At 41.5% G+C, this 15977-nt stretch overlaps 1 long non-coding RNA gene across 1 annotated transcript; it reads right to left on the bottom strand.

Moving 5' to 3' along the window:
- Positions 1-7255: 7255 nt before the first annotated feature.
- LOC123577450 lies at positions 7256-14723 on the bottom strand. Its single transcript, XR_006701846.1, has 4 exons — positions 14613-14723; positions 11914-11943; positions 10053-10115; positions 7256-7612 (listed from the first exon to the last, which is right to left on the bottom strand). It is a non-coding gene; the product is annotated as an uncharacterized LOC123577450 (long non-coding RNA).
- Positions 14724-15977: the final 1254 nt, after the last annotated feature.

Raw genomic sequence — 15977 nt, 5'->3', positions numbered from 1 at the left:
CTCTAGTGGGGATTTTATAGAGTTAATTGTATATTAAAGACTTGTAGACGTCCTGAAGCAAGGGCACCTGTTTAATTTGTTTAATGCAATGTTTCCTAAATTCATTGGGCCATAGAACCTGTGTGTGTGTGTGTGTGTGTGTGTGTGTGTGTGTACGCGCTCGGGCGCTCGCGCGCGCGTCACGTGTGTTAGCGCTCGCAATTCATCTTTTTTTTTTTTTTTTTTTTTTCAACGTTTATTTATTTTTGGGACAGAGAGAGACAGAGCATGAACGGGGGAGGGGCAGAGAGAGAGGGAGACACAGAATCGGAAACAGGCTCCAGGCTCTGAGCCATCAGCCCAGAGCCCGACGCGGGGCTCGAACTCACGGACCGTGAGATCGTGACCTGGCTGAAGTCGGACGCTTAACCGACTGCGCCACCCAGGCGCCCCTCGCAATTCATCTTAATATGCTGTTGATCTGTAGTTCTGGGAGCATATTCTCAGAAACATCTTTACTTAGCTACCTCAAGGATGCTGCTAGGGACTGGAGACTCCTAGCAATGTTTGTTACTAAATTTACATTTTTTTCCAATTTCTAGAAATAACTTGTAAACTTGAATAAATTAGAAGATATAAAGCTTCAGTATAAACTCAAAAAAAAAGCTGCTTTCTTAAGTACCTGTTGCTGTTTGCTCTTCCTCAGAGGTAATGGGTTCCGTTGTTATTTCAGCAGCTACAAAGAAAAGAAAACATTGGTTAGTGATAGCTGGCACCTCGAAGACACACAACTAAAGCTGAGAAAAGGGAAAGTTCTCTGGCACTCCAAACAAATTTCTGGTATCTCTTGGTGAAATATAAAAGCCAGTTCTAAAGACCTTAGTGAATTTCCAGCCTAAAGACAGGATTCTTCTAATCTGGGATCTGATTCTCACTTCACCACGTATTAGACATGAATATCTGTTTCTTGATCTGTAAAACTGGGAATCAAGTCTGATAATGGATAAGAAAGAGGTTAATAAATTAAGGAATGAATAAATTAAACAATTGTCATAATGTCTCCAAGTCAATAAATACTTCATTGTTTTGGGAAACAACTCACTAGCCACAAAGACAAATGCCAAAATAGAAAATTTTAAAAATACCTTTTTATAGAAATATCAAAAACCATGAAATTGTTATAAATAAGTCTGATAATGATGGGCAAAATTTGAACATAGAAACATAAAAAAATGTTGAGTTAATGAAAGACCTAAATGAATGAAGAGATGTCCTGTGTTGATGGATCAGAAAACTCAATATTATTAAGATGTCAATTTCCCCCAAATTTATATATAGACTCAAATATATATATAGACTCTACATAATCTAAACTAAAAATCCCAGCAGATATTTTTTGTAGAGATTAACAAGTTGATTCAAAAATTTTATATGAAAGGCCAAAAGCCTAGGTTAGCTAAAACAATTTTGAAAAAGAAGAAAAAAGAACAAAGTGATTTCATGACTTAGTCTGAAGCTACAGGAATCCAGACAATGTGACACAGGCATGAGAATAGTAACATAAACCAGTGGAACAAGAGAGGGAGTTTAGAAATAGATTCACGTATTAATGATTATTTTATTTTTGATAAAAGTGCCAGGTATTTCAGTGGAGTTAGGAGAGTCTTTTAGACAAATGGCATTGGTATGATTAGAGATCTATACGGGGAAAAAATACTTTGAACCATATTAAAAAATCGACAAAAATGGATCATAGAACTAAATGACAAACCTACAACTATGAAACTTATAGAAGAAAACAGGAGAAAATATTTGAGAACTTTGGGCAAGTGAAGATTTCTTAGAATATAAAAGCACATTTGACTGAAGAAAAAAATCTTGGTAAATTGGACTTCATTAAAACTTAAAAATTCTGCTCCTTAAAAAAGACTTAAGAAAATGAAGAGACAAGTTGTAGATTGAGAGAAAACATTTGCAAAATACACATCTGAGAAAATACTTGTACCCAGTATTTTATAATATATAATATTTCTATATTTCTTTAATATATAAAGACCTGTCTTACAACATAAGACAAAAAAGATAAAAGATTTGAACAGATGTTTAACCAAAGAAGAGATGTAAATAAACACATTAAAATGTACTTAGTGTCACTGGTCATTAAAGGAAAGCAAATTAAAACCACAAAGAGAGATCATTCTCATTATAGGAGAGGAGACTATAATGATCAAACAAAAAATAGAATCCAAGATTGACAAGTATGGTGAGCAACTGTAAGTCTCATATGTTGCTAGTGGGAATGCAAAATGGTACAGCCACCTTGGAAAATAGTTTGCAATCTATATATGAATGTTTTAAGCAGCTTAATTAATAATAGTCAAAAATTAAGAATAAATTCAATATCCATCAAGTGGCAAATGGATAAACACATTTGTCACATCCATACAGTGGAATACTACTCAGCAATGTAAAAGAATGAATGTCTGATTCTTGGAGATACATGGGTGAATCTCAAAAGTGTTATGCTATGTAAGCAAGCCCAACACAAAATGCTACATATTGTCTGATTAAAATATACAATATTCTGGAAAAGTCAAACTTTTTTAGGGTCAGAAATCATATGGGTAGTTGCCAGGACCTGGGGTTAAGAGAAGGGATTGAATAGAAAGAGGCATGAGGAAACTCTTTAAGGTAGTAGAAATGTTTTATATTTTGATGGTAGTGATGTTTACACAACTGCAAACATTCATGAAAGTTCTTTGAACTACATGGTGATCTTTACTGTAGGTAGGTTAAATTTCCATAAGTCTGACTTTTGTTTTTGAAAAGTAACTGACTGCATGTAAACAATGGACTATAATGTTGGGAGCCTGTAGGCAGGGAAGCCAGTTAGGAGAAGTCTGTGTTCATCCAGGAAGGAAGAGGTGATGAGGATTTGGATTAGGGTAGTGGCTATCAGATAAAGAGGAGGCCACGAGTGCAGCCACCTCAGGCTCCTGGCTATAAATGGAAAATGCTTCATCCACAGAGACCTGATTACTTACGTAATAATGAATATCCATATGTTTGCAATAGTTTACCTATCTTCTTGCTTGGATGTTTAACTTTGCATATACATAACCATTAAAATCACATCAACTAAAAACAACCAGAGAAGTGATTCATTAATACAAAGTTTGGCTTACTAGATCGAGTAGCTTTTGCTGCTAATGGTGATGGCATTGGTGTTGGTAACAAGGATGTGGATAATGATGGCATTGATGATAGTGATGATGGTGATGTTGGTGATGGTGATGACGGCAACGATGACGGCAATGACGAAGGTGATGATAGTGACAGTGGTGATGATGGTGACGAAGGTGATGATGGTGACAGTGGTGATGATGATGGCGCTGGTGACGATGACGATGGTGATGGCAGTAGCAATGGTGATGATGGTGATGACAATGATGATGACAATGACAATGGTGATAACGGTGGTGATAACGATGGCAGTGACGATGGTGATGATGATGATGACGACGATGGTGAGAATGATAATTGTGACGGAGATGATGATGATAATTCTGCTTTTATTTATTAGAATAAAAAGGATTCCTTCTTTCTTTTTAAGACAGTGGTTCTCAAAGTGAGGTCCCCAGACCAGCAGAATATGCATCCTGGACTTTCTGGAAGTGCAAATTCTCACACCCCACCCTAGGCCTGCTGAATCAGAAACTCTGGGGGCGGCCCGCAATCCGTGTTCTAATAACCCCTGCAGGTAATTCCGACACCCAATAAAGTTTAAAAACCACTGCTGTAGGATAAAAAAGAAATGCTTGCAATGGCCCCAGGGTTTTTCCTAATGGCAGAGGTACTCCAAAAGCACATAAGCATAAATTTTCAACTGATGTGGTGTCTTCACCTGTTAGAAAGGATCAGGCCCCACAGACTCCAGAGGGATGATTTTCTGATCTAATTATTCTGGAAAGTGAATGGCAATTTTTCTCTCAAATAAGTGGTTTGTGATGACTGATGGGCATAGTCATAGACAACTATCCCCAAATCAGTGACCTTTCCAGTTATCCAATGGCCCCATAAGTATCCTGTCTTGCCCGTGGCTGCCTGGTAATTTCATTCTGATTTAGGAAGATTCCAGCACCTGGCTGATTGGGTATTTAGCTAATTTCTGAATTCCCTCTTTGCTAATATTGCTCTTCACTGTTCAGCTCTCCGCCAAGCTAAATGGTGCCTGGGATCTACCCTCAAGCAGCTTCCCAGAAGAGGGGTCATTCTGGCCAGGATTAGTGGGTTTCCTAGAGAAGAACCTGATTGCACAAGAGCAAGGTCAGCCCCACATGCCTATATTCTGGGTTCCCTGTGTTATGGTGGAGTTGAACTATAGACTGGGAAAACCTTTGAGGCTTTAAGTGATAGGGACCAATCAAACCAACTTCTGGAAACTGCTTACAGCTTGATTTAACAGGGTCATTTCCATTCCACTTCTAACACCCAGGTAAATATTAGCCAGCCAGAACTAGAACTAAGAATAAGATATAGAAATGGCCAAGTCGGTCTTACCTGGAGGGGAGGGGCTTGTCGTCAGAGAACCTGTTAGTGTAAAGAGAGGAAATCCTCACCCTCACTGGAGGGGCCAATGGCTCATTGCTCAGTTTCTGTAATAACCCATTCTGTTCATGACTCATTTAGAATGCAAAAAGACCCCTCACCTGAGCAGATGGCTCCAGCATCCTCCTCATGCCCACAGTTGTGAGTGAACCAGGTATCGTGGGCACACAGGGCCAGGTGGCTCTCTTCACCACTGCAGTGCACGTTATCCAGGAGAATCTTTCCAGAGCCTGGGCCAAAGTGGGCACCCAGGGGGGCAGACACTGCCTGGCCACACCCAAGCTGCCTGCACACAACATGAGCCTCCTTTAGACCCCAGCCGTCATCACACACCGACCCCCAGGTGCCGTGGTAGAAGACTTCCACCCTTCCAGAGCATCTTCTGGTGCCATTTACCAGCCTCACCACGGCCCAGTCTTCTGTGGAAACCAAAGCTATGGTAAGTTTTTGAAACTTCCCTATTCAACTCGCCCTATTTGCCGTGCTTACAAATTACGAGGAATCTTGTGGTTACTCCACATGTATAAGAGCATTCTAGGAAAAAAATTACTTAATCATTAGACCACTGTGTGACGTGCTTTTTATTAGTCACTTAACAAAGCAGATTAGACTGTGGAATATCATGCACTGGTGCTTTAGGACTTGACATCAAGAGGGCAGAAATGAAAAATTAAAAGAATGCATCTCTGTCAGTGGGGAAATGCATAATTTAAATGGCTTATTCAAAAAAACCCCTATAACAAAACAGCAGTTAAAAGCAGTGAAGTGTCTATATATGTGTATCAACATGGGTGAATCTCAAAAATATAACTGAGTAAAGAATAAGAGGTACTGGGGTGCCGGGGTGGCTCAGTCGGTTGGGCGTCCAACTTCGGCTCAGGTCACGATCTCGCGGTCCGTGAGTCCGAGCCCCGCGTCGGGCTCTGTGCTGACAGCTCAGAGCCTGGAGCCTGTTTCAGATTCTGTGTCTCCCTCTCTCTCTGACCCTCCCCTGTTCATGCTCTGTCTCTCTCTGTCCCAAAAATAAATAAACGTTGAAAAAAAAAAAAAAAAAAAAAAGAACAAGAGGTCCTGAATGATATATGGGGAATAATGTAATTTGTGTGAAAGAAAAACATGAAATAACATATATAGAGATCACAGAATTCCTGTTTGCAAAAATATGAAAAATGAAGATGTATACAAAATTCAAGACAGTGTTTATCTCTGAGGAAGGAGAGAACAGAGACTGGGATTTGGGAATTTGAGGAACTTCAAATTTATTTATGATGCTTTATTTCTTGGTAAGCCTGAAAAACCAATATACCAAAATGTAAGCATCAGTCATGCGTAGGTAAAGGGGACATGGCTATGTGCTTTCTTAATCTTTGTACTTTCTGAACTTTAGAATGTTTTGCTGAATCATCAGGAGAGTGAGGCTGAACAGGTGCCAAAGCAGTGGGGGGCCCAGACAAATCCTGGAGGCAGTGATCTCTCTTCCTGTAACTGTGGTCTTTCCCCAGGCACCTCTGAGGCCTCTACCGTAGCTCCCAGGCTCCCTCCCTGGTTGTGGTGACCCCCTGGGGTCTTCGAGAGCAATGGCGCATCCTGTGGGGAAGGCTGCTGACCTGATAGGCTGGGCCAAGGAGCACTGGCTCTGCGGCTGGAAGACAAGGAGTCGACCACAGGTAGAACTGGAACAACATGGAAACAGTGATTAGAACTTAAACTTCTCTTCCTGAGATGGACACAGGCCAACATGTCAGAAAACAACTCAGCTGACAGCTTGTGAAGAGCCACTAGCTATGCCACACCTTTCCAAAACATCTGGACTGGCCACAGGCTCATGAAGAATGACTTTCTGATGAGGTTGAAGTCGAGTTCAGGCTGCTGATAGAAAGCTCCTCAATGTGATCCTGATCCCCCAAATATCTTACTTTCTTTAGTTTTACATCAACTCCTGGTTCTGCATAAGGTGCTCCCCAGTGGTAAAGTAAGTCAGTGATGAATTGGACAAAAGTTCTAAAAAGGTTTGTATTTATAAGGATGCTGATTATCTTGGATGAGCTCACGGAGGACATCATATAACCTAGCGATATGGCCCATCTGTTTGTACCTTCCAACTGGATAGTAAGGACTGGTGATGGAATTGTTGCCTTATCTGATACGAGAGTTGGTAACTTCTCATTATCTGCTGAGGCTGAAAAAAATACTTGTTAGAAGGATTTGTCTTCATTACCTTGCTCACCTATGAAATACTAATACTTCTTTCTGAGGAGGAATATTAGTACAAGGAGGGACTGCTGGCACTTTCCAGAGTGATGTTTGTGTCCTTGAGCAGAGGGATTTGCCCCCAGTCAGCACCCTGCACTGTCGAGCAGGATTGTTCTTGGCCAAGACTGAAGTTACCTCAAGAGGGATTAAATGGCCTATTCACACATGCAACACTTTTATATTCATTCATTTATTTATTTATTTTTAACGTTTATTTATTTTTGAGAAAGAGAGAGACAGAGCATGAATGGGGGAGGGTCAGAGAGAGAGGGAGACACAGAATCTGAAACAGGCTCCAGGCTCTGAGCAGTCAGCACAGAGCCGGACGCGGGGCTTGAACTCACATACCGCGAGATCGTGACCTGAGCCGAAGTCAGACGCTTAACCGACTGAGCCACCCAGGCGCCCCTCATTTATTGACTCGATAAACTTTATTGAGTGATTACCGTATGCCAAGCACCGCGATAGCTTCTAGAGGTACAGTGATAAGCAAGACAGACAAAAAACAAACAAACAAAAAACCCCTATCCTCATGGAGCATAAGATCAGGTGTTGAAGCTGACATTGGCATCACATTGTCCCTAGATCCCTTGGTAGTGAATCTTCCCTGGCCCTGAGCTTCAGCTCATCATCCTTCCTGTGGGCTCGAATGCGGAAGCAGCAAATACAAAGTATCACACCCATTTTTGGTGGTTGTAACCATAGCTGGCTGGCTTACCTGATGATGTGGTTGGGTGATTAATGTCTTCTGGGACAGTGGAAGTTGAGTGTGCTGTCGGGAAACAACAATACAAGGAAAATGACTCCTGATGTTGGATACGAAAGAGAAGGACTTTTTTTATCTGCTTCATATTTCCAGGAGGAGAATTCAACTAGCTCTATATAACTCGTTCAACACAGGGAATTTTAAAGGGAAGAGCAACTTTGAAAATATTATGCCAGACACAATAGACCACTTATGGTATGACTCCATTTGTGTGAAATATCCAGAACAGATAAATCTGTAGAGATAGAAAGCAAGTTGGGGGTTGCCAGATGCTGGGGGAGGAATTTTGAAAAATGGCCAGGACTATCAGCAAAGAGCAGAAAAACTGTACCCTCTTCACCCAGCCTAGCAGTCATGGAGCACAACCCCTCTTCCTTGAACAGTGCTTGGTGCCCGGGAAGCACCTGAGTTCCACAGGACACACCCCAAGGGACTGAAGCCTACACTCACGTGGCATGGCTGTGAGCCACACTCTCCGTCAAGTGCTCTACACAAACTCATTGATTTACTCCTTACAACTCCTTGAAGTGCATAGCTATTATCCCCATTTCAAATAAGGAAACTGAAGCACAAAGAGGTAGAGAAAACTGGTGAGGGTCGCCCAGCTGGGAGGTAGGAGAGAGTGGCCCCAAACCCAGTGGTCCAGCACTTGGCTCTGAGCATTGTACCGGCAAGTAAATGGAATATGCCACTCAGATTTCAAAAGAATCCTTAGCTACTTAGACACCAGATCTGAGAACTTAATGCATCTGCCCTCTCTTTCGTTAATATTTGGAAGTAGATACAGATACACAAACTAGGGCCAGCCAGATGGGGCTCATTTATCTAAGCATTTACTTATTTATTCATTTAACAAACAGTGAATGCCCTTCAGACAGCCGTCATCAATCTCAACTCTGTGTGTGTGTGTGTGTGTGTGTGTGTGTGTGTGTGTGTGTGCTGTGTGCAGGGGTGGGGGTGAGGACAATGTCACAGATGAGAAAACTATGGATTCTGCTCCACGAAGCTGATCATGTCTTTGGAGCCAGTACATACATACAACTCTCAGGAAGGAATAGGAGCTCTGAGTGAGGACAGATACAGAGCTGAGAATCTACTAGAAGGAGCCACTGCTGCCACTTGGGATGGGAAGGACTGGACAAGGCGTGGAGGGGGCTGATGTTGGTGTCCTCGGGCCACCGATAGGCAACGGACAGCTGGTTTGTGGAAGACGGGAAGGGTAAGAAACTAAGTGCAGCCCTGGCTCAGAGATTAGCTCAGCCTTTTGTTCTCAGCTTCTCTCTCCGAAAACGGATCCTCATGGTTTCTGAATAGACAACATGCCCAGTCAGTCTTTCTAGTAGTTTAAGGATTTTAATGTGGTTTAGAGAGTTAAGGTAGTTCAGAGATTAAGCTATAGGATCTAAAGTCAGATTGTTCGCGTTGATCATTCCATCGACCTTGCGGACAATATTTAACCTATTTGAATATGAGGTTCCTCCGTTCAGAGAATGGGGATTATAGAAGTTCCCTCCCCAGCAGTTGGGAAGATTAGATAAGAAAATCCACGTCAGGCCGTCATGGGGACGGACATGGCGTGAGGCAATGCTGTCCAAGAGAAATGAAGTGCAAAGCCACGTACATAATTTGCACTTTTCTGGTAGCCACATTTCAAAAAGTAAGAAGAAAGAGGTGAGATTAACTTCAGTCATATATCTTATTTAACCCAATATATCCAGAATATTAGCATTTAGACATGTAATCAATATAAAGATGTCAATGAAAGCAGTTTTACGTTCTTTTATCACACCATGCCTTTGAAAGAACCAGTGTGTGTTTGACAGGCACGGCAGCTGTCTGTTCTGCCGAGCGGCACTTCAAGGACTCAGCAGCTATGTGGACAGTGCAGGTATGAGGGCTTATTCAAGGTTATCATCAGCATTGTCAGAATATGGATTATTTGATGGTACGAATGAAATGTCCGTAGTTACAGGTGAGTCAGCATCGAGCATCACAGTGATGAAATAAAATGGCCCATAATTGTGACCACCATTCCCCACAGCTAAGAAGAGGTGTCCCTTATTTATGTGATTCACTGATACAGACAAAGAATGAGGTCTTTGCTCTAGTTTATTTCTTCAATTCAAGAGGTATGAGGTGATGCTCTCTCTCTCTCTCTCACCCTTACCATTTTTCCTCTTCCTCTTTACATTTGTGAAATAAGGGAAATGAGGAGCCTTGTGTTACGAGGTTTTCTAATTGTAGTTATAGATGATAAACATAGAGCAAATCTGGACAGCATGAAATCCTGATTCTCTAGGGTCCTCTTGTCTCTTTCTTCTCAAATCGTTCTGTCTCAAAGAGAACATCAGCGATGTCTAGTGGTGGTGGCAGAACTGCTGACTATCACGACAGGAGCTGCCGTAAATCTGGTAATGGTGGTGGCAGGTGGGGCAGGGAGCCCTACCTGGTGATGTTGAACGTGCCGCAGTCACGGGAGACAGCTGAGTTGAGATGGTAATGGGTAGAACTGTAATAAAGAAACATCCGTTAGCGGTAGGTGCCCACAATGACTCGAGAAAGAAGTGGCCAGCCAGGGACTCCCTGTGGTCTCAAAAGAGGTCGGTTTTGCTTCAGCTCTGAAGTGTGTAAGTGATAGAGATCAGTGTGTAAGTGATAGAGAGAATGAATCACCCCTCAGTTGCTGACCCTCAGCCCCGTGGAAGCTCAGCTCAATCATCTGTGTCCCCTCTCTCCCAGACTTGATGTCCAGGCACAGATATTTGGTGTTTGTGACAAGAATGATGTGTATTGGGTTTTAATATTCTTCCTAAGAGCTGGCTGGAGGTCTGGACCATCAGGGCCCCCTGGTTCTTGCATTCACTTGCTCTGTTTATTTCCTTCCTCAGCCTGTTTCAGCACTGACATGGTTCTGTGGCACAGGTATTGCCCTAGCATGGGAACTCTCCATGGATCCACACAATTCCACACTCTCTCCTGCCTCCAGACCTGCCTCTGCACCATATGTAGCCCTGACAATTACTTACAATATCCCTTAGGAACACCGACAGAAGAAAGGACAGTGGGCAAGAACATCGCCTCTCTCTTCATATTGACTCAGGTAGACGCTACCCCTCTTCTATCACACCTTTTCCTCTGTTTGCTTTCTGGGTCACCAGATTTCAGTGTACGTCCTGAGACATGTGTCCATCTCTGTGCCACTGAGAGTAACAACTACAGAATTGTATTTAAGTGTGGGAGGCAGGATACCGGCCCCCCAAAGTTGTCCACATCCTAATCCTTGGAATCTGTGACCATGTCATGTCATGCGGCAAGGGGAATTAAGGCTGCAGATGGAATTAAGGTTGCTAATCAGCTATCTTAAGATAAGGGACATTATCAGGGCGCCTGGGTGGCTCTGTCAGTTAAGTGTCAGCCTCTTGATTTTGGCTCAGGTTCATGGGATCGAGCCCTGAATTGGGCTCTGTGATGACAGTGCAGAGCCTGCTTGGAATTCTCTCGCTCCCTCTCTCTCTCTCCCCCTCCCACACTTGTTCTCTCTCTCTCTCTCTCAAAATAAATAAATAGACATTTAAAAAAAGATAAAGGACATTATCCTGGGTTATCCAGATGGGCTTCATGTGATCACAAGCATTCTTAAAAGTGGAAATAAAGGCAGAAGAAGACAAGCAGAGAGAAATTTGAGGACACTACAGTGTCATCTTTGAAGATACAGGAGTGGGGCCATGAGCCAAAGAATGCAGATGGCTTCTAGAAGCTGGAAAAAGCAAGGAAATGTACCTTCCTCTAGAGCCTCCAGAATGAACATAATTCTGTGAGATATTAACTCAGTGAGATATATGTTTTGTGTTGTTTAAGCCACTAAGTTTGTGTCAATTTGTTACAGCTGCTATTCAAAACTCATACAATAAGCAAATATTACATGTGACAAACGATATTTCCTCCAAAGAAAATTTGAAACATATCATTTATAAAACTTAAGAGTTTGGATATTCTCAGAGGAGCTGGCCAAAATGAAACTTAAAGACAATTAAAAATCCACTGTGTTTAAAATTGTCTCTAGTATTTATTCAAAACAATGGCATTGTTACTTGACTTTTTTTAGAAGCTAGTGAATCTATTGGGGTCAAAACCCTAATACTCTCACAAGTAAGGGCAGGTTATAATGAGTCACTCAGCAAAATCACTCAACAGTAACCCTTTCATTTATTTCTTTTCTGGATTTGGATGGGTAATCAGAAATATTCCAGGGGAAAATAGCCCCAAAATATTCTCTTACCAAAAAAAAAAAAAAAATATTCTCTTACCTGATAATGTGGTTGCTGAATTTCCATCACCTATTGGTACAAATAAATTGAAATGTTTTTTATTCAATTAAATTGAATAACCTTTATTTTACTTACCAATTTTCAACAAATCTTTAATGTGACAGGTCCAAAATATAAAATGCAAAAATACAGTGAATTCCTGGTGAAATGCAGTCCCTTGGACATGATAGAATCTCAGAAGTATTTGCTGATGTGGTTGTTTTGAAGATACTAGACAGGTAATAGCTTTAACATGTGATACTAGCTTTTCAGAATGTCCACACATGGAGAGCAAGCCAGTTACCCCTGGAACTTGGGGCCACCTGCCTGTCTAGGGAAGTGGCTGCCAACTGGGACAAAAGCAGAATGACCATGGCATAGCCACATCTGACCTACTTTCTCAGCTCCTGCTTCCCACAGGACCTAGTAGTTCATATACAACCTCCCAGACCCTCGGTAAACATTTCTATTAATCTGAGTATATTATACCCTACTACATGTTTCCAATGACTGACAGTAAAATATATATATCTGCATAGCAAAACCGGAAAAATAAGAATGCAAATTTAATGACAATATGGGTGAAAGAGAAATAAGTCAAAAAACAACCTACTAATTAATTTAACCAATAACCAACCAACAAAACTCTTAGCTAGTTATTAGAACTGATTATTCAATTAAGCTCTGAACTTCCTGGAGTTAGAAGAGAGATGGAAATCATGGTGCACAATGGAATTGTATTTAATAAATAAGTGTAGGAGGCAGAATTGCCTGATAAGTGGTATCTTCCAAAGGGAGTTATTGCCTTTGTTTGAGGACCACTGAGCATGTTAGTGACTAACACTTTGTCTTCAACGACAACTCTATAGCAGAGGCAGGGTGCTAGCGTATGTCTTTTGTTTTTCCCTCAATAGATATTTGTTGAGAACCTATTATGCACCAGGACCTGTCCTTGGTTCTGACATAAACTTGCTGAAAGTTCCTGCTTTCACAGGACTTACATTCTGGAAAGTGGGATGGGAGGGACATATGATAAGCAGGTGAACAAAAGAAAACTATAAAGAGAATCTCAGATGGTGTAAGTACTGTGAAGAGACAAACAAGAGGTTGATAAAATAGAACATGACTGAGAGGGAGTCTATTTTGGATTGTGTAGGGAGAGGAATCCTCTCTGAAGCAGTGATATTTTAGCTGAGACCTGATTACAAGGAGCCAGGTAGGAAAACTCTGAGAGAAGAGCTTTCCAGACAGAGGGAAAAGTCAGTGCAAAGGCCCTAGCAGGAGCACTCCCTTGTCAGTTTCAAGGGATGGGAAAAAGGCAAGTGGGGAGCACAGTGCTAGATGAGGTGTTTTCTCAGTGGTCAGAAACCCAGACAAGGATTAGATCATTTGCAGTCTTACTGAAAAAGACCTGGACAGTATTCCAAATATAATAGTAAAGCTTTGGAGGGTTTTGAGTTAAGAGTGATGGTCTGATTTATGCTTTATCAGCCAGTTCTAGATTCTGTGCCAGGAACAGGTTACATGTGTGATGGGAGGGAAAGAGCCAATGCAGAAGACCCCTTAGAAATTTGTTGCAATAGTGAGGGTGAGATGCTGACGGTTTGGAGACAGAGTAACAGCGGAGTTGGGAGATGCTAATGGGTTTAGCATACATTTTGGGAAGTGGAGCAGAATTTTCTGAGCGTTGGTTGTGATCATTGAGGGAAAGGGAGCAACAGAGATGGCTTTTGGTTCAAGAAACTAACGGAATGGGAAGAATAAGTCTGTTTTTTAACATCAACCCTCCATAAAAGCCAAGCAAGGTATCAGAGTCTAACAGATCTATGACCCTTGCTAACTTCATGGCCTTGGGCAAGTTGATTAACTTTTCTATGCTTCAATTTCCTCATCAGTAAAATGGGAATTACAATAGTACACACTTCATAAGATTGTTGTGCAAATTAAATGGGTCCTGCATGCAAAGTGCTTGGAATTTATTTGTCAAAGCAGGGGTCAAATCTAGCCCAGTGCCTGTTCTTGTAAACAGTTTTGGGTTTTTTTTGAAACACAGGTATGCCCAGCAGTTTACAAATTGTTATGGCTGTTGCTTTCGTGCTGCAGCAACAGAGCTGAAATGCAGCAGCGACCATCTGTTCCACAAAGCCCAGAAGATTTACTATCTGACCTTTTACAGAAAAGGTTTGCTGATCCCTGAATTAGAGAATCAAATAACTAATAACTATGCAGGCAAAGGTCTTAGAAAAATGCCTGGAATATCCTTAACACTCAATAAAATTTGGCTTTTGTTATCATTCTGCATACATGACCTCCTTTTAACCCAAACGGAGCTTTACAAATTAAGTGTTTTTATCCCCTTTAAATAAGAGAGTCAGTGGCTTGCCCAAGATCTCAGGAACTTAACTCAAACCTTCTGTTGCCAAACCCATTGTCCTTCCCTCATCCCAAAGCCCACCTGGGCTGGTACACAGGCCTATCTCGAACATGTTGCCACTGGGTTTACTAATTTCAGATCTCATCAGCTTCCTAGTACACCAATCCATGGATAGTTTACGTATACAATATGTAATATGTTGCCCCCTCCAAATCTGGTTCAGCAATCCCAACAAAAAACCTTTTGGTTTAAAACCAAAATTGCATTAAACATTTGCATTAAGTAAGGACAAATACTACAAAGTCAACATGAAAATACTTCCTACCTTGTGGCATTGGCAGTGATTCCTGTGCATTCTCTGCAGGGAGAAAGGGTGGACAATTCAAGTGACTGTTAGGATGTAAAAGTATTCATTCCCTTCTCCAGCCACAAGAGCCACCCAGTGGGAAAGAACATACGTTGAATAGTTGTGTAAGCTCTACAAATAATTTACCAAGGTATTTCCTTAACGTGGCGCATTTAACAGCAATTCCACTGGATGGAAAGATCAATACCAGAGAATAACTTAAAACCCACACAGCTGAAATGAAAATAAAGCTAACTCTTGTGGAAGGAAGAAAGTGGCCCAACCACATTTGCAGCTTAATGGTACGATCATCTTAATGGCCCAGGAATGTGGAAATGGCAAATAATTGTCAGAATATGGCTATCTGAGCACCCCCCCCCCATTGATTCCCTTTTTTCCTTCATGATCTACTTACTACCTGCCCAGGTAGCACATAAAATGAAAAATGTCATGTCGTGGTAATCCTCAGATCAATTTCCTAGGTGTTCAAAATGGTTTGGTGCTGAGCTAGCTGTGTTTCAGGAATGAGACAAGCTCAGGGTCCCCAGGCTGCTCCACTATCTTAACTCTTTCCTGCTTTTCTGCTCGAAAAATGTCATGTCAGTAAAGCAAAAGCATGCCGTTAACAATGCAGGCTTGAAATGCTCAGTCTCTGTCAATATATGGGAAAAGACAGACGTAACGTTGGAAAAGGGCGTTTGTTTCGAGAGATGCTTCAACTCAAAATGAATTTTAAAATGAAGGAATGGGGTTCCTAGAACGAAAATGTTGACTCTCTCTGCCTTAGTTCAGATGACTTTAATTAACCATCACATGCAAAACTGTTTATTAGTGTGTCTAACAACACACGTTCACCTGGCTGTCACTGTTCTGTGTCCTGTAACCCCTCCACGTGAGAGGCAAACATGTGTCACACACATGAGACAGATGCGACCCTGTGGCTTTGCAGAATAGTCTGCTTGGATTGAATCCCAAACCAAAAACCCAACTAAACGACTAAAATAAAACAAAGGCACATCAAACGGGGGTTAAAAAAGAGAAACAAAAATAAATGAAAACAAACCAGAACACTTCCCGCCCCCCCGCCCCGGTATTTTATTGTTCGAATTGACTTATTAATTACCTTAGTGTCATATGGATCCAGTCTTTCTAGCTGAATACAATTGGGATTTTTAGCAAGTGACCAAGTTCACTGCTCTAGACCCACTACATTATTTCCTTTATTTCCCACTGGCATAGACATTTATGTCTTTAGTGCTGGTAGTATAATGAATACTAGTCACATATTTGGTGGATATTCATCAGTTTGTCTAGAGAATGGTTCTCAATCAGGAGCAAGCCTCT

This window comes from Leopardus geoffroyi, chromosome D2, assembly GCF_018350155.1.
Source record: "Leopardus geoffroyi isolate Oge1 chromosome D2, O.geoffroyi_Oge1_pat1.0, whole genome shotgun sequence".
NCBI classification, from domain to species: domain Eukaryota; kingdom Metazoa; phylum Chordata; class Mammalia; order Carnivora; family Felidae; genus Leopardus; species Leopardus geoffroyi.
The sequence above is the reverse complement of the archived record's forward strand: the minus strand, read 5'-3'. Positions and strand labels throughout refer to the sequence as shown.